This window comes from Sylvia atricapilla, chromosome 2 (assembly GCF_009819655.1).
Source record: "Sylvia atricapilla isolate bSylAtr1 chromosome 2, bSylAtr1.pri, whole genome shotgun sequence".
Lineage (NCBI taxonomy): Eukaryota > Metazoa > Chordata > Aves > Passeriformes > Sylviidae > Sylvia > Sylvia atricapilla.
In genome coordinates this window covers 4,602,754-4,630,619 of record NC_089141.1, presented here as the reverse complement: position 1 = coordinate 4,630,619, position 27,866 = coordinate 4,602,754, and the positions used below count along the sequence as shown (strand labels likewise).

Below are 27,866 nucleotides of genomic sequence, written 5' to 3'. Positions count from 1 at the left end.
CTGATTAAGATGAGATAAGCCCCTTTTAATATACTTTTCCATATTAAAAGGAAAGAAAAATAACAAATACAATTCGTATGCAAATGATGTATGCTGTAGAACTTGTTTTTTTCTGTGCTTTAACTTCTGTTCTCTGTGATATTTTATTTTTTTTTTTCAAAGTCAGTTTGAACTCTTTTTCAAAAGACAAACCTGTGCTGTTTTAGTGTGCACACTTTGTATGTTTAAACATCCTCTGTGGCTCATTACCCTGTAGGTTTAACACTATCTGGAATTGATAGTGATTGTTCAGACAAAACCTGCCTTTTCTCTGTCCCAGGAGCTGCTGCTCCAAGGCGGTGAAGGGGTCTTTGTGGGAAGGTCATTCACAGGAGGCAGCTCTGGGGCTGTCAATAAAGGGATTGATAAAGAGATTTCCACCCAGCCAGAGACCACTGTCCCACTTGTTAACTGTGCTGTGTGTGAGAGCAGCGCCTTTCTCATTTCAATTGAAACGCAAAAGTTTGGCTTAATTGTGCGTCAAAAATAAAATTAAAAAAATGCTGATTCAGCTTCTGAGCACTTGATTGGGCAGCCTGGGGAGAAATGCTTTCTATCTTAACACTGAGCTCAACATTTTTTAAAGCCAAAGCTGTCACCACCCACACTGGACTCTGTGGGGACAGTCGAGAGATGCTTGGCCAAGGCGGGGCTGTCTGGCCATGACTGGTTGCCATTTCAGCACATGTGGTGCCACCTCCTGGCCTTGGGGCTGGCCCTGATGCCTGTTGGGAACAGCTGGGTCCCCTAGCTGCCTGGGGGGAGTAATTAGTGCTGCCTGGGGGCTAATTAGTACTATGAGCTTGGGTAGGCAAGGGTATGGATCCCTGGCTGGTGGGTCTCCCACTTCCATGGCTGGGAAATAACACAGCTCAAATCCCATTCCTCACAGTGGGTGTGAAGCTGTTCATGTGCCTTGCTGAGTGTTCCACGTGATGAAACACTGATTGCTGAAAACCAGTACAGTTAACTCTAATTATTCATTGTTTTGGTTGTGTGATGTTTTAAAGGGCAGAATGCAGCTCATGCTGTTTCTAATTCTTTGATCTCGCTTGTGCCCTAGGTCACTGTAGTAAATATTCTCTCCTGAACCACAAGAGTTCCTCCTTTGCAGCTATTTTATTTCAGAGGGTCCTAAACACCGTTTTCAGTACTTAGGCATCTGCCACTTTCTGCTTTTGCATCTACAATATATAGCCTTAGTGCAAATTACTCAGCAGTCCCAATGTGCTCATACTCATTAATTAGTTCCATAAAAACCTTGAGATTTATTTAGTAAGTCTGGATATGCTGAATGTTTTACTTTCATTTAAGAAAGTATTGTGTCAAGGCCTTTCTGAAATTAAATCTGTCTACAACTTAGTAGCTATGGGCTTCAGACCTGTGTTTAAAATAACTTTGTCAAGGCATATTGGAGTTTTTATTGCTGTATTAAACCACTTTTTATTGTGTCGTAAAATGCAAAGGCAGTATTTACACTTCCAAATATTTTAAAGATGTAGCTAGGCTTTAAGAAAAAGTTGCATATTGGCATCACTCACTTCAGTGAGGTTTTGCTTCATGTGGATGCTGCTGTTTCTCCCTCTCATTGTTGTGTGGATTTGTTTGCTGGAGCACACATTACATCTCGGTTAATGTGTTTTCTGTGGGTAGAGACCCTGTCAGATGGGCAGCCTGGAATGGAAGGCTTGCCAGATGTTGCTGCAGCAGAAACTCTGCTGGGCTGAGGAATTCGAAACTGGGAGAGCAGACATCTACTCACAGGGCTGCCACTGTGCCATTCTTGCGTGATCTTGAAAATTCTTGAGCAAATTACTTAGTTCCTCTAAGTTACTGTACTTTTTTTTTGGTGAAAACAGGTACTGAGTAGCTTGAAATTACTACCCTTTGAAAAAAAATAAAAATTTGGATATCTGCAGCTGGAAGCTTCTGGCAACATGATATTATTATGTATGCTGCTTTTCACTGTGATTCAAATGTCATTTGCATCCAAGACGATATTTTTGAGCATTGCTTTTTCCATTAGGTGTTGCTCATTGAGGATAATCCTCGGCATGTTCCCTCGCACTGCGTAGAAATCCTTTGCATGCTAAGAGTAATGTGACTGTTTTGCTTGAGTGCCTATGAATTGCTTTGGCAGAAGTACAACTTCATATTTTAAAAATATTTATTTCCCATTGTCCTATTCATGTACCTTAAGGACTCTTCAGGGACTTGGTCTGAAGAATGAGTACTACACTGATGAGTAGTAGTCAAAATTCTGTGCTAATGCAGTCTCTTGCATCAGCCAAGGCTGCTGACAAGCATGATATTTCTACAACAGGCATTTGACCTTTAAAATTTGGTATTGGATGGCTTAGCTGCTTCTCATTCATCCCAGAATTGCTATGACACTTTAATGGGTATGAGCCTGATGTTCAGGCTTCGTGGTGTAGCCCGTTTGGAACCAGATTGCAAAATGTATGTTGTCTACAACTAAATATTGGATTCCGGGCTTCTGTCTGAGTTTGTCTATCATTTTGCTGCGCATTTTTGTTGGATCTTTGTGGGTAGGGAGATAGCAAAAAATAGCAGTGTAGTGATACTTTTGGCAGGCTTTTCATCTAGATTGATTGTTGGACCCAAGACAGGTCAGGAATTTTTAGGTTTTTGGGTTTGTTTTGATGGAAAGCCAACTCAGGTTTTGAAACATATAAAAAAATCATTCTTCCAAACTTATCTGAGATCATAAAAGCATTTCTTTTGGAGCTGAAATGAAGTAATGATTTTTTTTTTTTTTACTTTTATATTCTGTTAGATTTTTGTTCATACCTCAAATTTTTGAAAAAACCAGTGAAATTTACAATATATTTTTTTCACATAAAAGTAAACCCAGTGTTTTAATGCTGTTATATTTCCACTTTATCCATATAAAATACATTCCTTTGAAATGTTTTGGCTTTTAACAAAATGATGTTTTTATGATAGAACGGTTGCCTCAGTTTTTTGCTTATTCTAGGTGTAGCCTTGTGGGATTCCTGCTGCAAGAGTGACTGATTTGAACATAAGTTATCCTAAACACCATATTTTAGCTAAGAGTCTAACAAAATCTGTCATAAGGGGAAGTATTTCCTAAACAAGGAAAAAAAAATCACAAAGCCAACCACCAAATGTCTACCTTGTCTCTCAAGTTTCTAAAACAGAAATCAAGGGCTCTTCTAAAGTAGGATCCTGAAGGAGAGCCAATTTCAAAGGCTTGCTTTGGAGATTGCTGGGTTACTGACAGCAGACTGAAGACATCACATCTTCAGGTAAACCTTGAAGAAATTCAAGACCATATGTTTGACACTTTTAGTGTAAACGAGCAAAGTAAGCATCTGACTAAATATGGTGAATAATTAAAAAAAAATCAAATCATGAGAACAAGAGACACTTGTGCAAAGAGCTCACTAATATCTGTTGCATGGCTGCGTTGGGAACAGTCATGTGGAGCATCCTCTGGGGTGTCCAACTCTCTGTGCAGCTTTTATGTTAGTTCTTGATCTATACCTGTGTTATTCATACAAGGACAGGAGTGTTTCAGAGGTGGACAGAGGATGTGTATTGAAGATCTGGGAGAAATATAGCACAGAAGTTCCATAAATGCTTCCAGTTTTGTAACTACTGCGTGAGTTTAATAACATCTGGGTCCTCTACAGGACACTGTCACCTGCTCCTAGTGACTCCTAAAGACACCAGCTCTGATGCAGGTGGCACTTGAGTGAGAGGCAATCACCTGATGAAGGCCTATTGCCCAGGTCTTGATGTTTAGAGCTCTGTCCCCGTGGCTGCACAGCTTCTAGCAGTTCTCTGAATGCTTGCTGCTTGCAAGGAAATGTTCTACCAGGTTCAGAGAAAACAAAAGATTGAATCGAGGTTCAGATTAAAACAGGTAGCATTGTGAGTTCTAAGTAAGTGCCCATGCTAAGGGAGGAGAAATGTGCTATGTGAGCTGCATGCAAATCAAACCACCGGAATTTTCAACAGCTAATAAGAGCAACTATCTATTCAGGCAGAAGGTATAAGCAAATATCAATTCATGGAGATGAGTTCATAGATAATTTCTGAATAACAAACTTTATCTGAAAATCATGAGCTGTTCCTGCTCCTTTCTGGCAGGAGGTGGGGAGGCATTCAATGACTTACATTATTTATGGCTTATTCATACAGCTCAGAATACACTTCTAATGTGTATGCTCGGCATCTTTTAGAGATGAAGGCCTTCCTTCTGCCGGGCTGTGTATTGAGGATCTTTCAAAGCTGCTAAATTTAATTTAGGAAATGGGTGTATATCTGTGACTTCCTTTGTCTTTTCAGTCTCTGTTAAATGGTGCTTCCTTTTTTTTTTTTTTAATTGCATTGATTTAATTTTTTTTCACAAAATCCAAAATCCTCTAGAATAATATATTTGGAAGAAAATCAGGCCTTGATAAACAACTGATTAGAGTTGTTCACTGATACTGTACTGGCAGTAGTGGGCTCTGCTTAGACCTTTGATTTTTGTTTGAGGAATAAAGTCATAATAACGGTGCATCCTAGTGTGCAGAGCTGCAGGTGCTGTGAAAAAGATGGGATTAGTCACAGAATTGAAGAAGAGGTAGCTGTGGTGTTGGCAATAACAGTTTCCATCCTGCAGTTGTCCAAGCAGTCTCTGGTAATCAGGTGTAAGTTTATGTACTTGACCAGAAAAGTGGTTGCCTATAGAAGTTGAGGGGATAGGTAGTAAGATAGTTTTGTGTATGCATGCTGTCCTGCTTTTTTATTTATTCTTACTTGTGCATCCAAGCAATGTTTTGGTTTGAGTTTGCCAGATACATCTTTTATGTCTACTGCTGGTAATGCTGGTTCATTCAATTGCCTGTTTTGCTTTTATGTACCTCAGTCTTTGAGCACATTGCAGTGTGACTTCATGGTTTATTTTTTCCTATAAGTCTGTTCAGCTGATTAAGATTGGCTTAGGAGCCCAGATGAACCTAGAATACTAAAATTAGAATCTTTGGATCTTTGTTCACATAGGATCAGTGTATTTTTTTGGGGGGGGGCATCTCTATCTAGCAGCAAAGGTGTTGAGTTTCCTACTCCTGGCCTCTGTGTTCCTGTCCCAGTGTTTGTCATGTTAAATGCTGCAGACAGGAGCTATCAGCAGCTCTCTTGCTTTTATACTGAGATGGCATTCACCCTCTAAACTCATCCTCAGCATGCATACCTCACACCTTTGCAAGTCAGTCCCAACTCTGCTTGGAGAATCTGTAGATTACTAGATATATCATCAGCCTGTTGATTTTAAAGCAGAAATCCCTCCCCCAACAGATATCTTCCTCTCAGCTGTGTGTTTTTGATATTCACTACTTACGGGTTTTCTTTTGCCCAGATGTATGGCTTTACATTTTTGTGAAATCTTGCCATTTTCTCTTTAAAACTTCTCCTTCTGCTTTTCATCATTCAGAATGATGGCATGTCATGGTAATTCATGCATTTAACATGAGGAAAACTTTTGGAGCCACATTTAACTTTATTTAAGAAAATTGTTTCAGTTTCAACTTTCATGCTTTTTCAGTCCCCTAGATGGTGGGATTGCTTGTGGTAGTCCTTCTGATGATTGATTTTCCTAAGAGATGATTTGTTAATTGAGGGCACAGAATATTGTGGCTGAAATTCACTGGAATTTCAGGAGGAGGATGCTTTATGGGTGTTGGGACCCAGTGTGATATTGTAGTATTGTCACATCTAACCAAATGGATCTTATTTCTGTGGGGAGAATAATTTCGCCTGGATTTCTCTCTTTACAATGAAATATTTTAACTAGCTACTCTTTCCTGCATTTGTGTATATTATGGCATTTCAGAAATTTTGCTCTCAACCTGTCCGTCAGCTTATGATCAGCTCATACCCATCAGTGTATTTCTATTCATAAGGCTAAAACACCTATGAAAATCTAAATGTTTTGATGTTTGCTTACGAAATAGCACATTTTTCTTGGTCAGCTTATGGTCAACTCATACCCATCAGTGTATTTCTATTCATAAGGCTAAAACAGCTATGAAAATCTAAATGTTTTGATGCTTGCTTATGAAACAGCACATTTTTCTTGGTGTTAAGCAGCTTTTTTCAGAGCAAACAACTATATCCCTTCTACATATGATGACGCAAAAGGAATATTTTTCTGCTTAAATCTCTTATCAGCATGTGCATACGTGGACTGAATAAAGGCAGGAATTTGCATGTCAAGTTACTGCTGTGCAGCTGTTGCCCTTTTCATGATGCACATGATAATTTTAAAAACACAAATTCTTCTGCAAGCACATCAAAGTTCTCTTCCAGAAAATGGTCACTCTTCTCCCTCTGCAATTAAATCAAGCCCACAGGCACCTCTACCTTGATTTATTTTTTATAAAAATTATCCTCATCTATTATGCTCATATAGATTGCTTCCTTCAAGATGCTTGCTTTTCCCACTTTGAATCCTACATTTGATTGAATTGTAACTAAAATAGAGTAGATTAAAATACCTGTGTTCAATCAGTCACTTGATTCCCTGAGAGGAATTGCTTGGCAATCCTCACTTCACTGATCTTGTGGTTTTATCCGCATTTCCCGTTGTTAGTAGATTTCAATTTCAACTGTTTGATTTGTTGTGGGGTGTGTTGTTTCTTTTTTTTTTTTTTTTTTTTTTTTTTGGCTTCCTTATTTTTTCTGGACCTTTTACTTCCTGTATATATTGCTGTGAATGTCACAACATGTCTCTTTTTGTCCTCCATTTTTTAACTGGAATGTTGCTGTGATAACACTAGCTTTTAAAAGCTGCCAGCCCTATTTGTTAAAAATAATGTTCTTGTAAGAGTCTTTAGGTGTCAGTCATGGAGTTATAATTTTTGAGAATTTTTGTTTTTATAAACTTGAGAAAGTGAGTGTGTTGGTGGTTCTTGTTTTCTGAAGGCTTTTAAAACAAAACTGAGTCTCTGAAAGAAAGGGCAACCAGAGAAACAGTGAGATGTGTTCCAGCAGACACAAGTTTAGCTTCAAGTGGTTTTGGCCACATATTTTTAGGAACAAGGTGTTTCCAGTGTGGGTTTAGATGGAAATTTACATAGTTGACGTTCTGGTTCAAAATCTTTCCATACTTAGCTCAAATGCTGTTTTGAGCTTTGTAGCTGTCTGACCCCTTGTAATATCTGTGTAGCTTCCAGTATTCATTCATTCTCATGTTCTTGGAGATGGAATGAGGCACAGCGGATTACTTAAGTGAGATCATTCAGGAAACTGATGGTGGATCCACTGCAGCATAGCCTTATTCTCTGACTGTATTATCTTTCCTTTTTACTAAGTTTGACTCAATTTTCTGTGTAAGCCTGTGCCATCAGAGTTAGCTAGTTCAGCCCCAAATTCTCTCCCTGTGGAAGAAACTGTTGAGATGAGTTGACTGATGTGGGAGCAAGTTGGACTAAGTTGGACTATGAGCACTGAGGATACCAAAATCTGTATGACCGCATCAACTTTAGCGTGTTAGACTGGATAAAAGTGCCACTTCTGCCAGTGTCTCTCAGTTGTCCCTGTTGAAGCCAAACCCTATAGGAGGCCTGCTCTAGAGGTGTTCTTTTGTGATTTAAAAATATTTCTGTAAGGTTTTTTCAGTGAGACTGGATTGTACCTGCATGTTCCTAATCTTTGTAAACCTGAAGGTAAACACCAGATTTGATTGGTTGGCCTAAGGTCTTCAAGTGTTTGTTTCTCATTGTGGCTGGAATATGTTGATAGTTGCTTTTTGGTTCTTTTTGTTTGGATAAATTTAGCTAGAAGTTCTTATCACGTGGAGTAAGACTTAGCTCTCCGTGACGCAGTTTGCTTGGGTCATCCAAGCTGTGCACCAGGGTTCAAATATTGCTCTCCCTCTTTGTCTTTCCATTCCTACCTAGGAAACAAAAAAATATTTTGAATAGAGTTCTATTAAAACTTGTAAGATTTGAGGTTTTCAGTGACTACCCAGGATGCCTGGTATGAACATAAATGTGAATAGCAAATCACTGTGTCGCAGTGCATGAATTATCGTTAATAAGCAGTCTTAGTTTGGCTTTTTTTTTACCTTGTAATAAAACTCAGCTTACAGATAAAATTCTGCTAAAATGTAGGCAATAGGGGGGTAAACACTTTCAGAATAAATTTTAGTGTTGTCCCTGCAGGATCCTGCTAGTTTCTGGGTAGTAAAATTACCTTTCTTCCTCAAATCACTTTAATCTTTTAAAATAAAAAAACACCGCCCAAATAACATGTCTGCAGCATAAAGAAAGAGACTAGTTACTGTTATTTGGAGGAAAGGGAGGTTAATTTTATCTTATCCTTGTCTGATTCTACATTTCATTAATTTCTGCTGGAAGAAAAAAGCAGCAGGTGTCCAGCTCACACCCATCTTTTTGCTTCAAAATAATTTGCTCTCTCTTTAATTTCAATTCAGTAATCTATTTTCTCTTCCTGCTCATTACCTTACTTTACTGCTGTCAGTGGAGTGAGAAGGACACCCAGAGAATGGCAAACAGCATGTGCTGCACCAGTTTGCATGGTTTCCTAGTGTGGAAGGGCTTAGAGGAGAGGTCACTCCATCCTCTTGAGGGTCCAACAAGAAGCAGCCTATTTTTGGCAACAAAAATGGTGTCTACCCATCACAGTTGCCTGGCTGAGGCTGAAACCCAGCCAGAAACGACACAGCCTCCCTGGGTAGATGCGTACACCAAAACAGGCCTCCTAAAAGCTGAAAGAGCCAACTAAACCCCTCTGACACCTCCTGGAAAAGCAATACCCCTTGCTGCAAAGCAGTCCATGGGACTCCTACAATGTGTAGAGGACACTTTCTTGGTTCAGGCATCAGACAGAACAACCAGAAATGAGTAGTTGCTGGATCTGGTGCTTACCAATGGGGATGACCTCATTAAAGGAGTTAAGATTGGTGACAGACTGGGGCTGTAACAACCTTGCCCTAATTGAGTTTCGTGATCTCTAGAAGCAAAGTCAAGATCCTGAACAGGGAAAGGGTGAAATTCCAGCTGTTTAAGGGGTAGGTGAATAAGACCTCTTGGGATGGCTGTGCCTAAGGACAGAGGGGCTGAAGAGAGCTGATGTCTCTTAAAGGCCACTCTTCTGAGAGTCAAGGGTTCTCTATCCCAGTGCAGGAAACTAAGAAAAGCAGGCTGGAAACTGAGATGAGTGAGCAAGTCTGATGATCTGACTCTCAGACTGAATATGAAGGAGAAAATGCAGAGCCAGCAGAAGCAGGGACAGGTGACCTGGGGAGAGTACAGAGGAATACCTTGAATTGTAGGGATAGTCAGGAAAACAAAGGCAGAACCGGAACAGGACTTGGCAAGGGATGTAGAGAACAATAAAAAGAGATTCTGTAAATACATAGGTCAGAAAACATTTCCAAGGAATGTACCCCCTGACTCTTCTGCCCCCTCAGTAAGCAAGAAGAGTGAACTGGTGTGACTGATGTGTAAAAGGCTGCGGTACTCAATAAGTTCTTTTCCTCAGACTTCACTGGAAATCAGACTTACCTCAAGTCTCTGAGTGGGTGTGAGGGGAATGAACTGCCTCCCACTATAAATGAAGAGCAGGTTTGGGATCATTTGATGAAGCTGAATAGTCACAAGTTTATGGAACCTAATGACATCTGTCTTGGTTTAGATAGACAGGTATCTGCCAGGGAAGATTGGAGTCTCCCTTGGAATGTAAGTCTCCCTCCTCCGCTTTTCCAAATTATTATAAATCTGCAATTAAAAGGCTGTCAGGCAAAGATTTTGGGAATAGGTATAGCGGTCCATTACTAGGGATATTAAAAATACAAATGTTATTATACAGAAGAATAAGTAAGCAAGCAAACAAACAAACAAGAAATCCTAGAAAACCCTGACAGAGTCAGAAATACAACCTGACATCCTGTTGGTCAGGGTGTTGGGAACAGTCCAAAGTCAGCCCTCTTGGAGTGGCAGGTGTGGTCCTGTTGGAGTAGAGATGGTCCTGTGGAGCCAAGGGTCCAGAGATGGCTCCAGTCTTCCTTTGGGAGTCCCATGGGAACACTGATTGTCTCGTGACACTTGTGACTCCTTTTTATCTAGGTGAAGATGGTTTGGCTCCTCCTCCTCCTCCCTGGGTAGAGCATCTCATAATAATATGATGTAATGTGTCATGTCATTGGTGAGCTTTAATGGCCCATTAACAGGAGATATCCCCATGGGGGTAGTGGAATAATGAACAGAGATAAGAAGCAATGCCCCACCCAGTTTTAACAGCTGGATTGTTATCGGAGAAGGCAGTTACCCTCTCCCTAACAGATAGAGAAAAAACCCTTCCCAACCGGGTTTCGGCCAACTCTTTGTTTAAGTAGCCAACATTTGGTCTCCTTGGAAACTTGTGGGGAAAAAATTCTTTGGAGTGAAAAAGGACAAACCTCAACAACATCCCTTCAGGGTACTGAAGGCTGATGTTGCCAAGCCATCCAGCTTTGGGGTTCCCAGCACAGGAAAGAAGGGGACCTGTTAGAAGGGGTCCAGAGAAGGGCCATAAAGATGATCAGAGAGATGGAGCACCTCTACTATAAAGACAGGCTGAAAATTAACCTGGGTAAAAATCAGGGAAAACTTGTTTTATTTATGAATTGTTTATTAAACCCCTAAAAATCCATGCCAAAATGCACTGAGTCTTAATCTACCTGTGCAAGAATCTAACATTTTAGAGACAGAGTAAGGAGGGCAAAAATAAAAACAAAATCAAAAAAACTCTAACCTGTATTAAGCCCCTGGAAGCTCCTTCTTTGCTTGGAATGATTTGTATAATTAAGTTTTGTGTCATTCATTGCTTTATACTTGTGCTGACCTGCTTTGTTGGATCAGAGTGTAGTTAAGAGATTTTAGCTTATATCCAGCTCTAAGCCAGCAGACCCAGTGGTAAAGTTGAGGATTATTAAAAAAAGCAGACTACTTGCAGTTCTGTATCTTCAAAATTAAATTAAAACAAACTTCCAAATTTGAAAAGGATTGATTTTAAAAATTTTAAATATTTTTTTATGTGTTACAAACTAGATTTTCCAAAGGATTTTGTCACCACATTTAGCAGCTGAGCCTGGGGCTGGAAGTAAATTTGCCAATGTGCAAGGGATCATTAATGCTGGCTGGAGAGCAGTGCAGCACTTGTTTCTTGGCAAGAAATCATGTAAATAATCAGCAGGGTCCCAGAAGGTCATCCTCCTTCAAGTGTTGCCTAAAAGGCTTTTGCTCTTTTTCTTTCCTCCGTTTGAATTGATCCTGTCCAACAGGGTCTGGCTTTGTACATAAATCCTTTCTTGAGCTTTCAGCCTGCGCTAAGTTGCCCCATATTTCTTGGTGTACAAAACTCAAGACATATTCCTAGTTGGACAATGCTGATATTTACTAGAGCTGTGCCCTAAAAAGCTCTGCTCCCTTGCTGCACTGCCCATTGTGTCTGTAACAGCTGGTTCAGGCTTCTGCCTTGCTCTGTGCTGTATTGCTCCACAATGGGAGCTGACGTGGCTTGGCAGTAGGCAAACTTGTGCCTCTGAATTAGTTGGTCATGGCTGGTAAATTCCATTCTGTTCCCAGTGCCAAGCAAAATGAAGAGCTAGCCCTGGGAAAAAATGCACTGCTATGAGCTTGTACTAGATAAACCTTTTGTTCTATGTACTGAAGAATTTTTAAGAAACTCTTTCCTATGTCCAGAAACTGAAGTGTGCTCCTAAAATTCATCTGTTTGTCATGATCTTGGACCTAGATATCATGCTGTTAGGGAAAAGAATATCTAGGTAACTGGTTCCACTTTGTTTTCAATTTATCAGATCAGTATAATTTGGTGTAGAAGTTGTTCTGTAAAAAAACAAAGTCCTTTCTCCTTCCCTTTCTCTGTCCTGTTAAAAAATCTTGTGTTTGGACCTGCCAGTGTCTTACAGCCCTGATCCTCCCTTTACCAAGATCACAACAAAGATGCCTCCTGAAGAATTTTCAAGTATGTCAAAACTTGGATCTCTATTCCTTTGTCAATTTTATTGAAACAGAGATAACTGTTTTGAATTTGATCAAAGATAAATTGATAGAAAATGTGATTAGAGATATGGTTGTTAGGTAAGCAAAAAATCTGTACACTGATAATCTTTTCAATATTTGATTTTAGATTAATGTGCTAGACTTCCCCTTCGAGTTGACTCAAGAACTTTACAGTATGGGGAGGAGGTGGAACCACTCATGTTTTTTTAATTGACTGGTTTTTGAAGAAAAGTGAAAATTCTCTGAGATCATGTGTACCTTTTGAATTGTTGGTTCTGGAAAATTTCGATGGATGACAAGTAAACGGGAAATTCAGTAGATCATGCCCTTCTGCAACTTGTGCTCCCAGGCTTGCAATGATTAAATGAGGTGTATGCATTTAGGGTAGTGCAAAATATTATTTTATGCTTCAAGAAGCAATATTTCAAATAAAATCCTGTAATTTAAAGTACTGTATCCCCCCTGGACAGGCTGGTTTTAAACTCTGAATCCAGCCAGAGACACATAGGTGCAGCAATATTTGATCTTGGTCAGAGTAGGCTTTCACAGGACAAACAAATATTTGACCTAATAACACTGATCCAAGCCTCCTTTATCTGGGATGCAACATGGCAAGTTTCATACTCAGACAAGCACTCTTGTTCCAAGATCACATCACAAAGGTTTGTGCAGAATAAACTATATGTTCAATTTATGTTGTTCAAGGAGGACAGAAAGGGGGACTGACCCTGCTAGATCTTGATCCAGTTGGGTTTTCATGGTCACGTACCGCTATTGGGACAATGACACCCCTGTGCTCCTGGGTGTCAGTGTGATTCTTCTCTAACTGGCCCCAAATGATCTTTTCAAGACATGTAATGGTTCAAAAGCCCACCAGGATGTGAATTGTAGAATTTGCCTTGCATGAATCCTTGATTTTTCTGAATACTTCAGCTGCTTCTTCCTCTGCTTTAATGGAAATAGATGTTAATGTATATGGTGGTTGCAAAACCTCATTGCTGGTACATGTAAAGGCAAAAAGAGCCACGTGAGCATCGAGCAGTGGCAGTGGTGTGGACTTTGACAGAAGCTGAGGAAACTTACACTGAGGATCCTAGGTTTAAAAAAAACCTAACTAACAAAAGAACTTGTAGATAAACAGTATATACTGCTACATTTTTCACGGCATTAAGAAAACCAGCACAGCAAAGTATAGAAATAGAATGGGATTTCTCTTTAAACACTTTGGAGTTACACTGCTTCCAGCATTCAGAAATTTGGTTCCATGAGTACTACCTGTAATTGTAGGTTGTACATGGAATTCCTTGCAGAATGAGCAAGAAACTCATCAAAATAAGCTAAATGTCAACCTCTGACATGAACTTTGTGCAGCATTTTATTAATATAGAAAAACTTTGTTTACTGCATTTTTTTATTGAGAAATTGCTGTCTTCAGGGAGCACAGGGGTAGGAAGTTGGGAGTACTTCTGGTATTTGGACTGTTCTTTAAGTTCACTGGGGTTTTTTTTTGCATGCATCCTTTTTATCTATATGAATGAAAGCTGCAGTCCTTGTTCAGGTCCAGAATGGTGTCCTTCTGTTATGTTAACAAATGGCAGCCTGATGGAGTAATAAATAATTTATGAACTTGGGATATTGATTTTTCTTCAGTGCTTATAGGAAATTATACGCTTGTGGCTTCAAGAAATAATTGGTCCAATTTAATCGCATAAAAATTATAGTCCTTTTTAATTCTTTTCAAATGGAAATTTAATGACCGCTGGGTGTGTTACAGAACAGAAGAGAGGATGTTGGCTTGGACTGAAGGAATGGGAGGGCCAGAAACAGCAGGTTTTAAAGGTATAATAAAAAAAATTATTGCTATGGCAGTGGTTTTGAATGAAGGCTAATGGACACTTGTCTGATCACAAATTGGCCTTTTCACAAGGAAATATTGTGAATTATAATAAGGATACTTAGTATCACAATGCAGACTAAAGGTACAGAGGCCTGGCATATTAGGGAAAAATATCTCATTTGTAAAACCTAATTAAATAGAAGGCAGATTTTGTTTTAATGTAAAATACATTTTCTGGTATGCTGCTGTACTATGTAAGCTCTGTAGCTAGGAGCAGGGGTGAAAACCAAAGAGAGAGAAGGAAGTGATTTCAGCAAATTCACAGAAAGTAAGTCTGAATTTATCTTTTTATGGGGGTAGAGGGGAGGGGAAAATACCCTATACCTTGGTCAGGATGTTCTTGACTCTTTCTAATTAAAATATGAGTAGCTTGTAGCACATAGCTCTCTGAATATTCAGGTTTGAAAGAACTGCATTGACCAGCTTCCTTATCATATAAAAATAAATTGTGAAGCAGCTCTGCAGTCCTTGCTTAAAAAGTCAAGAATACTCTTCTGCAAGCAGACTTTAGTGAAATTACATGGTACTCTGTCTTTTTACCATTTTAAGGTGTTGGGGTTGTTTTAAATGAAAGCCACCAGGAAATTAACCTTTTATAAAACAGATATCCTAGAATGAAGTTTCTAACTTCTCTGAAGCAATAATTGACTTCCATCTTCACATCGTAAATGCAAAAGAATAAGTATGGTTTGATGAGGCTCAAACTTATAATTTTTTTCCTAGTAAAAAAGGGAAAATCAAACTCCTATTTCTGTCTGCAAGAGAGTATCACTTGAGCTGGGTGTAAAGCTTATGTAGTCTAATCCATTCTGCTGTCAATAGCAGGAACAAAGCAAACAGGCTCTAGTGAAAAATGGAGAAGCTGTCAATAATTTCAGTACTAATAATGAGATGGTATTAATAATAACTCATCCTGGTGACCCCTGTAATGCTTATTGTAGGCTTAATGTGGCATGTCAAATGGTAAACTGATGCCTGGTATTAGCTGGAGGCTGAGAGTTGCAGAGCATCTCAAAACATTTTCCAGGGGAATAAACCAGATCCACCAGTACTGTGACACTAGTAAAAAAGCCAAATATCTTTACAGATATGTCTTCTACCAGGAGCTTGGGCATAAAACCATACTACCAGGGTTACAATCCAGTGTGCTGCCTGCTGGGAGGGCACAGCTATATGAGCTTAGCTACACTACTTCAGGGGTGTAGCCTGCCAAGGGGATGTACCAGATGTGGATGTTTTCTATGTGTCATGTTATCGGAGAAACATTGGATTTCTGGTGTCCTTTGGATAGCTTACTCCTATGTCAAATTACAGGAGAAACTCTCTACCATGAGCGTGGTGAGGCACACTGGAACAGGCTACATAAGGAAGCTGTGGATGCCCATCCCTGGAAGTGCTCATGGCCAAGTTAGATGGGGCTCTGGTGTAGTGGAGGGTGTCCCTGCCCATGGCAGAGGGAGCTGGAACTAGCTGATGCTTACATTCCTGTCAAACTCGAACTATTCCATGCCCTGTGGTAAATTTGGCCTTAAGTAAGCATAGTGATGGTGTGCAAGCATTGCAAGACCAATGCTCATTGCTGGTGGTTCATTTTAAGTGGCTGAAGTGAAACGGTTTTTCTTCCTCAGCCTCTGGAGTTTTCTTCACTCATTGCTGGCCGAGACAGAGAAGCTAAAACTAAATTTGGGTTTTCTGTTCAAAGCATGACATTGTTGCTATTGCTGTACAGGAATATACTGTGGTGGTTTTACTGGATATAATGCCCTATTTTCATTGTGATTTTTGAATCCGCAGGTTTCTAGTTCCAAATGCTGATAATGGCTGGATAAGAAGAGTCCTCTTGATTGTTTTATTAAAAACTCACAGTAGCTATTATTAAAAATTCTATAAATATAGTAGTCTATAAATGTAGTATTCAAAACTTCAACACACACTTTATGACCACCAAATGTTTATTTTATGATTGTGGTAATAATAATCTTATTAAATGCAATATTATGGATCTTTATTCTGTTTTGATGCACAGACATATGCAAATAACTTACATTAGCATACTTATGAGTGAAATTTCAATGGCAAGTTTATTAATAAATCCTGGCATAATGTTCAGACTGATAACATTAGTTCCCTCTAACCTTTTATTTGGGCAGATAATGATTTTTTTTTTCCCCTCTAATTGTCAATTCTGAATTGATGACAGATTAGAACAAATGGGACATGGCTGCAGAATGCCTAAAGCTATACTTCTTTGATAAATTGTTGATTCAGATCCATTTTGAGTTGGGAAGTGAGCAGTGACCAAAGATCACATTGAACAATGCCTTACTGGTCTGTGTGAAATAGGATCCTAATGTGCCCTGCAGCACAGGCACTTGGGGAGGGACAGAGGCAGAGAGAAGCTCATGAGCATGCTGTGTTTTACTTTCTCTCTAAATAACTTCTGGAGGATGGCCTTGCTTTCATGCACAGGCAGGGTTCATGATGGCAGAGTCTGTGGCAGCATGTGATGTGTAACACAGGCTGCAGCACAGTGGGAATGTGAAGCTTATATTATTTGGCAATGTGTTGCCTGTGAGAAGGAAAAGAAATAATTTGCTCAGGCACAGAGGCAGAAGCATCTTTGTAATCTTGAACTGCACTGAGTCTAAAGAAAACATCCTTTTCCTCTGCAGGCAACAGACTGGGGCCGAGCTGTTGAGATTCCAGCAAGAAGTACAGGTGATGCAGGCTGTACTGTACTGGCAGAGAGCACGGAGCTGGGGCTGTTCTCACTGCAGGGCACCGCTGGCTGCCAGTGCCAGCCGTGTGCCAGGGATGGAAGGGAGCAGGAGAGCTCAGGGACAGTGCTGCTGGGTGACTTGTGGTAGAGAGGAAACTGGCAACTGAAGAGAGCTGAGACCACCTTTGTTCATCAGTGTCCTGCTGTCTGTGCCCTTTTTAAATACAGATGCTATGGAGTTTTGAAAATGCTCTCTATAACAGTTAAGGTTATGAGGGAAACATTATCACAGATCTTCTAAATGTGCTGTAAAAATCTGAAGTTGTTGAGGTGTCCAGCTGAGGCCCTGCATTAGCAAAACCTATATAGCTTAGATTTTGTTTGATAAAGCACTTGCAAGCACAATTCTCTAACACCAACAGTGCTGGAAAATACTTGAAAATACTTGTACAGCTTCTAAATTTCATACAGATACCCAGTATATAGCCTGATAACTGTTTCACATTCTAAGCTGGTTTGTTTCTTTGCTTGAGAGTATGGATCCCACACCCTGGAGAGAAGGCAGGGTTTACTGTTCAATTAGAAAATTTTATTTTCTTGGAGGCAACATTGATCTCCTGGACTGTTATGTTATCTGTCACTGTCTAATAATGGAAAATCTGTTGCTTGTATAGCGGGCCCCGACTGAGTCTCTCCCAAAAAGGTGGGATGTCATTTCTGTGTGTAGAAGATGGTTTGGAACAAGAGGGTTTTGCTTTTGGCATCTTGCTGATTAAACTTTGTTGAAAAAGACGTGTCTGCTTAGCTTGACTAGGAAGCAGAGGAAAGAAACAGCCAAAGGGAATCGAGGGTTTTTATTGTGTAATTGAACCTGATTTGATTCAAAAACAATGGTGCACAGCTATGAATTAGGCAATACGTTACTGCCTTGAGCTACTTCTACTGGTATTCTGGTCAGAAAGTCGAGAAAGACAATTAATCCTCACCCCTGCTGTTTTTCTGTCTGTGGAGCAACTAACCAAAAAATAATTAGCTAACAGTTTCTTACCTAAAACAAAAGTGCGAATCCATTTGAGTTCCATGTCAGTGACACCCAAAAAAAGGTCTGCTGTTCCTATACCTGCCAATTATTGCTTTATCAGTCTGGAGAGTACCCAGACTCTGTATGCAGACCCATGCTGTGGTTTGTTTGGGAGAATGTCCAGCAGGAGTTAGACTCCAATGATTATTGTGAGTCTCTTCCAGCTCAGGAAATTCTGTGATTGTATTTCCTTTCTGCCCTTTCACTTGTCTTCTTTGTGCTAAAGTTCCAGATGTGATCTTGCTTTTAAATATTCGAGTAAGTTTAGCCTCACACAGGATGACATTTCCTAGAAAATATAGCTGGTTATCGAGATCCCAGAGCATATGTGCTTCCTGCCAGTTGGCTGGTTGTTACTTCATGGACATCAAATAGAAGAGAGGAAGGAGAAATGACAGTTTGGAGTTTGCAACTGATTTGATCAGTTTGCTCCTAGGGATGAAGGACTTTATGAAGAAGCTGGGCAAAATTAGGTTTGGGGGATTTTATGGGCGAGGAAAGTGCTGGCGAGCAGATGGGCTAACAGCAATAAAGGGGAACTGATGGTGTAAATGAGGCAAAAAAAGAAGTGGGAGCGGGAGCACTGACCACAAGGATGAGTGTGGACTGGAAAAAACAGCGCACTGTCGTCCTAGTGATCCCGAGTCAGTCTCATTCCAGGCTGAGATATAGATAGTCCATTTTTTTCCCCCTCTATAATGAGTTCCACCAAGAAGACCAAGCTTTGAAAAATATGATTTTATTATAACAGTCTAAGCCAGAAAAAAAAAAAAAAAAAAAAAAAAAAAGGTAAAACGGGGAAACCTTTGGCTATGCAAGACAAAATAGGGCTTAAAAACAGATTGTGAGTAATTCTTCCCTGTGTTACTTCACAGGAGGCAAGTGCTTTCAGGCTCTGTGTCATTCAGCTCTCCTGCGGGCCGAATTTCAGGAGGTGCTGGCCGGCCACGGCTGCCCCCGGCTCCATGGGAGGACATCCCGTGTGGCTGCTCTTATCCGCAGTCCTGCCGAGGGCTGAGCTCCGCTCCGCCACGGAATAACCCGGGCGGCGAGGCCGGGCGCCGTGCTCGGGGCAGCGCTGCCGTGAGGGCCCACGAGCCCGGGAAGCCAAAGACGGAGCCTGCACGGCCTCACCGAGCGCTGTCACCTCCTGTCCCTGCTGGGGAAAGCAGCGCCGGTGTCTCTGCCCCGGGAGCAGCGCAGGGGGTCCGTGTGAGGAGCACTGTCAGCCCCGGGAGCAGTGCAGGGTGTCCGTGTGAGGAGCACAGTCGGCCCCAGGAATAGTTCACGGTGTCCGTGTGAGGAGCACAGCCAGCCCCGGGAGCAGTGCAGGGTGTCGGTGTGAGGAGCACAGCCAGCCCCGGGAGCAGTGCAGGCTGTTTGTGTGAGGAGCACGGCCAGCCCCGGGAATAGTTCACGGTGTCTCTGTGAGGAGCACAGTCAGCCCCGGGAATGGTTCACGGTGTCCGTGTGAGGAGCACAGTCGGCCCCGGGAATAGTTCACGGTGTCTCTGTGAGGAGCACGGCCAGCCCCGGGAATAGTTCACGGTGTCTCTGTGAGGAGCACGGCCGGCCCCGGGAATAGTTCACGGTGTCTCTGTGAGGAGCACGGCCAGCCCCGGGAATAGTTCACGGTGTCGGTGTGAGGAGCACGGCCGGCCCCGGGAATAGTTCACGGTGTCGGTGTGAGGAGCACGGCCGGCCCGTTGAGCGCAGCCCACCCCCGGCAGGCGGCGCCGCTCCGCTCTCACACGGTCTGGGGCTGCTCCCGGGAGCCGCGGGAGCTGTCTGGCCGGTTAGCTCAGTTGGTTAGAGCGTGGTGCTAATAACGCCAAGGTCGCGGGTTCGATCCCCGTACGGGCCAGTGCTTTTGTTCATCCCGGTGCGTCTCTCGGCTCCTCCGAGGCGCCCGCCGAATTCGGGCACGGGGCTCCCAACGGTGGGAGAGGCCAGGGACGGGAGGGGAGAGCGGAGGAGAAGCGGAACTGCCGAAAGGAAACGATATGTAGGGACAGCGCGCGGAGTGGCGCTTTAAAACCTTTCCATACCTTCTACCAAAATATTCCATGTTTTGCCTCGGAGGGTTTTGTTCAAGTGCTTCTGTTAATTACTGTTAGGTGAGCTGAAAGCATGCAGGAGTTCAAAGGCTCTCCCCTGCCGGTAAATAATCTCAGAGAACTAAAATGTCAAGTCTTTAACTCCTTGTATTAGTGTGACTCTTCGATAGCTCTCTGCCAGGGGCTAGAAGATTCCTTTGAAGCAGGAAGACAAGCAGATCTCTCTTGGCAGCCTGATTTTTTATAGAATGTTCTGAATTCCATATAGACAGTGTCCAAACTTGACTTGACAGACACACTGTAATGCGAGTCTTAATTTTTATGGGTGTGCTATTTATTAAAGAAGAAATTCCAGGCCAAACAGAGGTGTTTAAATGGAGCACTACATCTGCAGGAAACTCCTCTTAGTAGCTCAAGGCAGTTAGTATTTTTATGCCTCTGAACTGAAATGAGACTTCTCCAGAGGAGAGGAACTTTCTGGTATAAATGTTTTCATTGTAGAAACCACTAATTTTGTTATTAGAGCTGCATACATGCCGGTCACAGCTTCTTTGGGAAAAGGCTTTGAGGTAACAGCATTCTATTGACTTCTATTACAAATCTGCCAGTTATGTCCCTTTACTATTTAGGCCCGTTGCTTACATCTTCTCCCAGCTGCAGGGTCTGATTCAAAATAAGACATAATAATAATAATGATAATAATAATGAAGTGTGTGATACTTCACGCCAAAGTCAGAGTTCTGACATTACTCATTCCCCACAGTGTTACCAAGGTATCAGAAGGGCACATTAGAAGTGTCGCTTCAAAGTCACGATGTAACTTGTAAATCATAAAGATGAATATTCATGTTATCTAGCATCCAAACTGCTGTCACGGCTCCATCAGATGTCACAGGAGAGTAATATGGTTCTGGTTTGATGACCTTCTGTCTTGCCACTCCACTCAATGATCTTCCTCAATTCCTTTGGGTCTAGTTAGAGTGGCCAGGACTCGACTATGTATAATGACATCCATTTGAAATGAACTGCAAGGAGAAAAGCCATGATGTTCTGCTTCAGAAAAAAAGATAATCTGGAGATGCTATTGCTCTGTGTTATGTTTCCCACATTAGAAATCAGATTTTTATTATGACTGTGTTGCTGTATTGCAAAGTCCTTGCTATAAAACCAAGGTAATGCAGTGGCTCCTTGGTCACTTTTTCAGTTTGGTTTTGAATTGCTTATGTTCTGTGTGGTTCTTTGCCAGCCATGAATGTATGGGCATATTTTCCCTAAATTTAGATTCAGCAGATGGTTGTCAGATTGTGAGGGTCAGCCATTGTCTCTAGGGGAGTCATTCCAGAGCCTGTTATTCAACCTCAAAACTAGTTGGAGAATAAAAACAGGTTAAACAAACAAACCCATATAGAGGAATAATGCTCTCGTGAGGATGGTCCAGGAATTTCCATTCTGATGCTCTGCAGTGGCAGATGCTGGGGCATATTCTGGGGTTACTGTTCAGTGTTTCATTTAACCTGTAACTGGATTGCACATCAAGGCCAAAATGAGTGTCAGTAGCTGTGTGCTTAAAAATTGTGGGGTGAGGCACAGCTCCTCTGTCCACAGCAGGCATTGATGTGGGGGATGGACCTCTTGTTGCCTATGACAATGCTGAATGCTGACAGCTGAGGAGGAACCTCCTGATCAGTCCAGTCAAACCTCTTCAGTCACTATTTCTGGTTATATAAGCTATTCTGGTTTAGAGTTGCACAGACCAAGTCAGCTAACTAGTTTTGTGTTCTTCACTGTGATGTCTACATTTGCCTTTGCATGAAATACTATTAAGAGGGCTGTTGACTCCAAATATTTGAAGGTAGCCAGAAAGCGGGGTCACACAGCATTCAGTTCAGCAGATGAGTATTCATTCAGTCAGTGACGTTCTGAAGTGTTTTATTTTCCAGCCACATCACAGGTTAGTTTTATAATTTCTTATATTGTGTTTATTGCTAGAATATCAGTGTTTTGCCATTGGGATGCTTTATTCATTCAACTTTCTTTCGAGGGTCGTAATTATACCAAGAATCTGACTGGCAAGGATTGATCAGGTATATCAATACAGCAATGCACAGATGCAATCCAGAAACATAATTTTTTGAAATCAAAGGCAGGATGTGGTGGAAGGAGCTGCTCTTTAGATTGATTTGTGTTCAACAAAGTTGTAAGCATTAATGCTATTATAGGTGAAGCTTAACCTTTGCTTAAAACTAGGGAGTGAAGTGTTTACTTTCCACATTAGAAAAAAACAAAAACAAAAAACCAAAAAAAAAAAAAAAAAAAAACCAAAATAAAAGGCAGCTCTATCAAAAAGCCCGATCCTGTCCCGAGCCCAAACAAAGGTTCTCATTTAGTGTTGTTATGAGCAGAGATGCAGGTGGGAGGGGGATGAGGAAGTGCCATAGAAACAGGCATGGGAAGGAATCAGCAGCCAAGAATGTGGCTGAATGGGCACGGGCAGCCCAGAGCTGTGAGTCCAGGATTGGGCTGAAAGCAACTGGAGCTGGAAGGAAAAGCCCAACAAGCAGCCCCCTGTTTGGGCACTCGAGAGTCTCAGAAACAAGGGTTATTCAAGAAAGGGGACAGCATGACAGGGACACTAGCTTCCAGTTTCTTTGCTACTCAAATAATAAGGACCCTGGTATTTTATCTTGCAGTTCACATCAAAACAGAGTTATTTACTGCTGAAGCTGGAGAAATGTCTTCAAATTGGTATTTCTTAGAAAGTAATTGCTAAACTGAAATATAAGCAAGTCTGAGTAGCATGTTAAAACCCAAAAAAGTGTGATGGACTGGATTTAAACAAGAATCAAATATTTTCTCCTGACATAGTCTGTAAAAGCATTAAGTAACTTCCTAAACAAAGTATGTAGCAATTTCTGCCACTGTTTTGAACTAATGCCTGCCTGTAGAGTTACTAAGTTTAAATAGCTGAACAGTCTTTTTTTCACTGTGTAGGAATTCACCATCAATGCCCATAGTACAACAGGGCTGTGTGGAGGGCAGCAGATTCTCACTCTAGCCTGCGCCATATAGAAACATGGCCAGATAGAAACAGGTGAAAGATAGCTGTGAAAATACCTGGCTTCAGCTGTGTGTTTGTACTTGTCTTAAAAAGAATAAATAAACTTCTCTTAATAGATTAACATGAGCGGCTATGGCTGCACACAAGTGCCGTGTGGTGAGGGGCCAAGTGTCCAGTTTAATCAGTATCTAGTCACTGTTTCACAGGGGAAGTAAGCTGGAAATAACATTTGGCAATATTCTCTCAGAGTTTAAAAGAAAGTATGTGGAAGTCTGGGTATGAATTTCCTTATTTTTGCCGACGAAGAGGAATAGAGTTTTTAAAGAGAATATGGATGTATTTTGCTATGTAATTTTTGTCATTAACAATGTGAGGAGCAATGAAGAGCAATGGGGGAAGTCTGCAGTTTGTGCTCGGGCTCCTGTGGAAGAACTGTGCTGCTTCGAGGGGGGCAGAAGATGATGGGCCCCTAATATTTGGTAGGATCATGATGCTGAGCAGGCAGTATTGTTGTTATACTTTCTGTTGGAGGGTAACTGAATCACCGCTGGCTAAAATCTATCACAACTTTTAGAAGTAAATAATCTGGTTTTCTATTAAATGGTTAAAATGTGACATGAGATGCAGACTAAAGCAGCTTCTCACTTGTTTTCCACTTGTTTCAGGAGCAGCAATTCTGACTTTTTCTGGGCTTAAACCTAGACCAGAGAGGGCAAGACAAAATTGAAGATAAAATCCCAGGGTCCTGACATCAACTGTCCCTGGTGGTAACCAGCAGCCCATACTCCTTCCTTGTACACATTCTTTTAAAGCAATCTTGAAAGCAGAGAGCAAGAGGGCAAAGCAGGACAGCAGGTCTGTCACTCCACATACCTGACAAACCCTTGTGGCACATTTCACAGAAAGCTGCTCTGGCACTGAGCTGGATGGTTGCAGCTCATGCTGCTGTGGTGTGGGACAACTGTCAGGGAGGGTTAGTTTTAAGAAATGAGCATCTTACTTTGTGCACTTGGAGCAATGCTTACCAAAAAAAGCCCTTTGGCTACAGTTTCTGTCACTTGGGCTGTATGGCTGAGAACTTGTTCAGTCTGCAAAGAGGAGCAGGGGATTCCCTGAGGGTCCAAAGTTTGGCATAAAAAAGGACATTAGGGTTCCTGTGGCTTTTCTCTCCAGCCACAGAATATTCAAATATCTGGTCAGTCAGGTGACTGTGTCATCTTCTCAGTTGTGCTTGAAATCTACTTTTTTTTTGGCTAGAGCTGGCTTTGAATTTCTTGTGCTGGCTTAGTGAAGGCTTCACATGAAGCCTGGATGGGAGAGCTGAAGAAAATATGGTTGAAGAAGCAATTTACTTGAGGCATACAGGAAAGGCACAGGTAATTATGACACACCCAGTGAAATTTCTCTAGCTTCTTCATGTGTGGTGGTATGATTTTCAGTAAGAACAGCTTTTTGGTAATGAACTCTTTGCTTTCAAAATATTAAAAATGTTTTTAAGAAGAAAATCTTCCTGCTTTCCTGCCTTCCATGAATTTTCTGGTTTTACCCTTATATATGAAAATTGAAAAACTTAATAAAATGAAAAAAATACAATTGTGTATTTTGCAACAAAATATTTAATTTCAGCAAAACCAAGGCAGTGGGGACCAGCATCTAACTGAGAATTAATTAAAAACCAGATGAATATACAGGTTCTCAGTTCTGCTTTTGACTTCATGCCTAGGCCTTCAATTCTTTTTTCAGTCTTTACCCATCTGTCCAGAAAGGGAAAACACCTGTCCTAAATAGGAAACACTCTTGAAAATCACCAGAGAAGTGCTTCAAAAATGCATCTTTCTAAAAGGAAAGGTGGTTAAATTACTGTATTTTAACTGTGCAAAAGCAACCTATTGGGCTCATCTACTCACCTTCTAGTGGTAGGTGTACACCAGTAAAGAGAGTAACTTGTCTGGTGGTGAGTCAAAAAAATTAGTCATTAGAATCTGTTCAAAGTATGAATTTACTTCTGCTGGACCAAAAACATGTTGAGATTTCCTTATGGTTATAGGACTTTTAAAAGTAGCAATTTCTGCCTAATAGTAGTTTTAATGAGGGAAATGGATTTCTCATTTCATGTGTATATACTTCAGTTCTTCTCTCACTTTGTTTTCTAGCAGATAGGTTTGCAACAACTCTGCCAGAAATGTAAAGGCTAAGTTTTCTTTTAAGCAGCTGAGGCTCTAAGCAACTGATGTTGAGACAACAAATACAAAATACATTTTTGTTATATTTTGGTGTATCAACTGACCAGGGTCTTCTTTCAATAACACCTTGGAAAGTAATTTCTTTTTTAGGGAATCAATCTAAGGTACAGTAACTCCGGCATTTTGTGTGCAATAAGAACAAGAAAGAGATCCCACAGTCTGTATTTACCTTCTCATCTTGTCTCCTTTTAGCTAGCTAGTCTGGGAACAAGCAGCTGAAGGCAGGCTGACTGGTTCGAAGTTTAATATTTTTAATGAGGAAAAAGTGACTCTGCAGAGATTAATAACTAGAGAACCCCAACAGATTGTTCTCTTCAGATCTTGGATTATGTTCCTATCTCACATGATGCATATTTTTTCCCTCCTTCCACCCTGCTAAGGTCACCTGATCTTCAAAAGCGAAGTTATACTGTTGTGTAAATCAGAGATGTAAGTTATTCTCCAGCTATTTCTTGTCATGCCTACAAATATTGTTAATGCTAGATGTTAGACAGAATCCATTTTACTCTTTGACAAATGTTATGCGTCTGGAGGGGGTAAAATGGGACCTGAATTTTGTCAGATGTCTGGTGAGGCTTGTACAATATATAAGGATGGGCTTTTCTAAAATGAGACTTTACCTCTCTTCTGGGCCAGTTCTGCGTTCTGGCTACAGCTGATCTTTTGTTTCTTCCTTTACAATCAAAGACAAAACTGATTGTAGATTTGGGTCATTGATTGCCAGCTGGTAAAAAATGTGAGGAAAATATCATGATTGCAGTGGTCAGTAAGGAAGGGAAGGTCAATAGAGGGTGGTGGGAGCCCAGAATAGATTCAACCATTCTTACAGTTCTTTCACTCACTGCAGTTAAAACTCTGGCTCTACCTTAGCTCTTCTAAGTGGGAGCATGATGGAAAATAACTCTCCCCAGTTACTGATTTGGGGTGGAGGCAGTGGTGTCTTAAATGGATAGAGAAATCAGCCAGAAGCCTCATGGCTTTTTCATTCCATTCCAGTGTTGTATAATGGTCTCCTGATGCTTTTTTACACCACAACGACACAGACTTTGAGATTCAGAAGACTGAAAATGACTCCTTTATTTTTTGTATGTGTCTCTCTTTTATAATATTCTGCACGGACCAATTTGGTTGGTGAAATAAAGGCAAACCTCTTCAATCACATTGTTCAGACCAGAGGGACACCAAGAAGTCCCTCTTAGGAAAAGGAATGAATAACCAATTTACAAAAACATCTCTCCTGTTTACAGAAAATTCCCTGGGAAAAGAATTTCAGAAAACCAAAACACCTCAGGCATGGAACAGGGCTACAGTCTCCTGCAATTGAATTGTACCAAAAGAGTCATAAAAGGTGAGAAATGTATAAATCCAGGAAAGCTCAGAAGAAGTAAGGTATAAAATTCTGTTAAGACACACCTCCTCAGACTCCCAGAAAAATTATCATGTCATTAAGTGACATGACAGGTGATATCCCAGCCTCTTGTACCTACCTAGAGCAATTTGCTTCTCAGTTTTTTAGAGAGAAAGTGCTGTCCAAGGCTTCATGCTTTAAATTCTCTATGAAGCCAAAATGCCAACAAGGAGGACCTTGACACATGAACAAATAAGAATATGTATATTTCAGTCACTGGAAATGCACATCTTCCTTTGCATTAGAGAATTGTTCTGATTTCACAGTGTTAACTATGGATATTTGGGTTTTTTCCTGTCCTGAGTTTTGTCCTGAGCAAATTGTTTATTTTAAAAAGAATTACACATAAACCCCAGATTTGGGTCAGGCCAGTCTGTTTTGACTTGAACTCTCTTAAAAGATAAATGGAAATATCTAGCGCAAAATCACCCTGCCCAGATTTCTAAACTGTTGAGATACTTTTGTGGTTAAACCATGACAACATCCTGAATATGAGATGGAAATTTTATTTACACTGTGAACTTTTCAATGACAGAGCATTTTCAAAACTTTACTTTTTTTGATTGAGATATTTCTGGTTGGTTAAATTCTCAGCATCATGTAATTTTTGAATGAAAGGATGTCTTTGTCCTTTTTAGATTAGTGGTATTTACAGAACTGTGAGAAGTCTAAATACTGTAAGGCTTCTGGGCCACATCTAAGTGTTGATGAAAACAGCTCTACCATGCAGCAAGAAATGTTTTTCATCACCTCTAAAAATGACTTTGTCTCAGAAGTATTGACTTCCAGTCTAATCACTTTAGAATGGTCTTCAACTGCACTTGAATTATCTGCACATTTTGCAGTTGCTAAGTCTCTTCCTATTTTCTCACAGAGATTTTTATCATAATTATGTCTCTTGTTTTTATTACTTTGAAACACTTGATCTTCTGTAGCTTGAACTAATGTTCTCTTTCAATCTGAAACACAGGAATCTTGAACCTCCAAATGGTCCTTGTCCTTTCTGTTTACAGGTGCTTTAGTATGTGTATAGTTCCTCTTCCAGTATGGGCACTGTCCCAGGTACCCTTCCTGCCAGCTCTGGGTGTGCACATTTGACAGCTGAAATCGTGCTCTGATCAACACTGATCTCTCCAGCCTGTTATGCCAGTCTGCTAGGTTCTGGTTTGAATTTGTAAATCCTTTCCTGACGCTGAGATCTAGGTCAGCGATGTCAAACTTCATTTGGTGACTTGAGTAGACACCAGGGACCGTGAGCTACAGTACTGCTGAAAATTAGAGTTAGCACCCCACACTAAAGTGTTC

The 27,866-nt window shown here is 40.9% G+C and overlaps 1 non-coding gene across 1 annotated transcript; it reads left to right on the top strand.

The window, feature by feature from the left end:
- Positions 1 to 19,585: 19,585 nt before the first annotated feature.
- Positions 19,586 to 19,659, top strand: TRNAI-AAU (transfer RNA isoleucine (anticodon AAU)). The gene has a single exon. It is a non-coding gene; the product is annotated as a tRNA-Ile (tRNA).
- Positions 19,660 to 27,866: the final 8,207 nt, after the last annotated feature.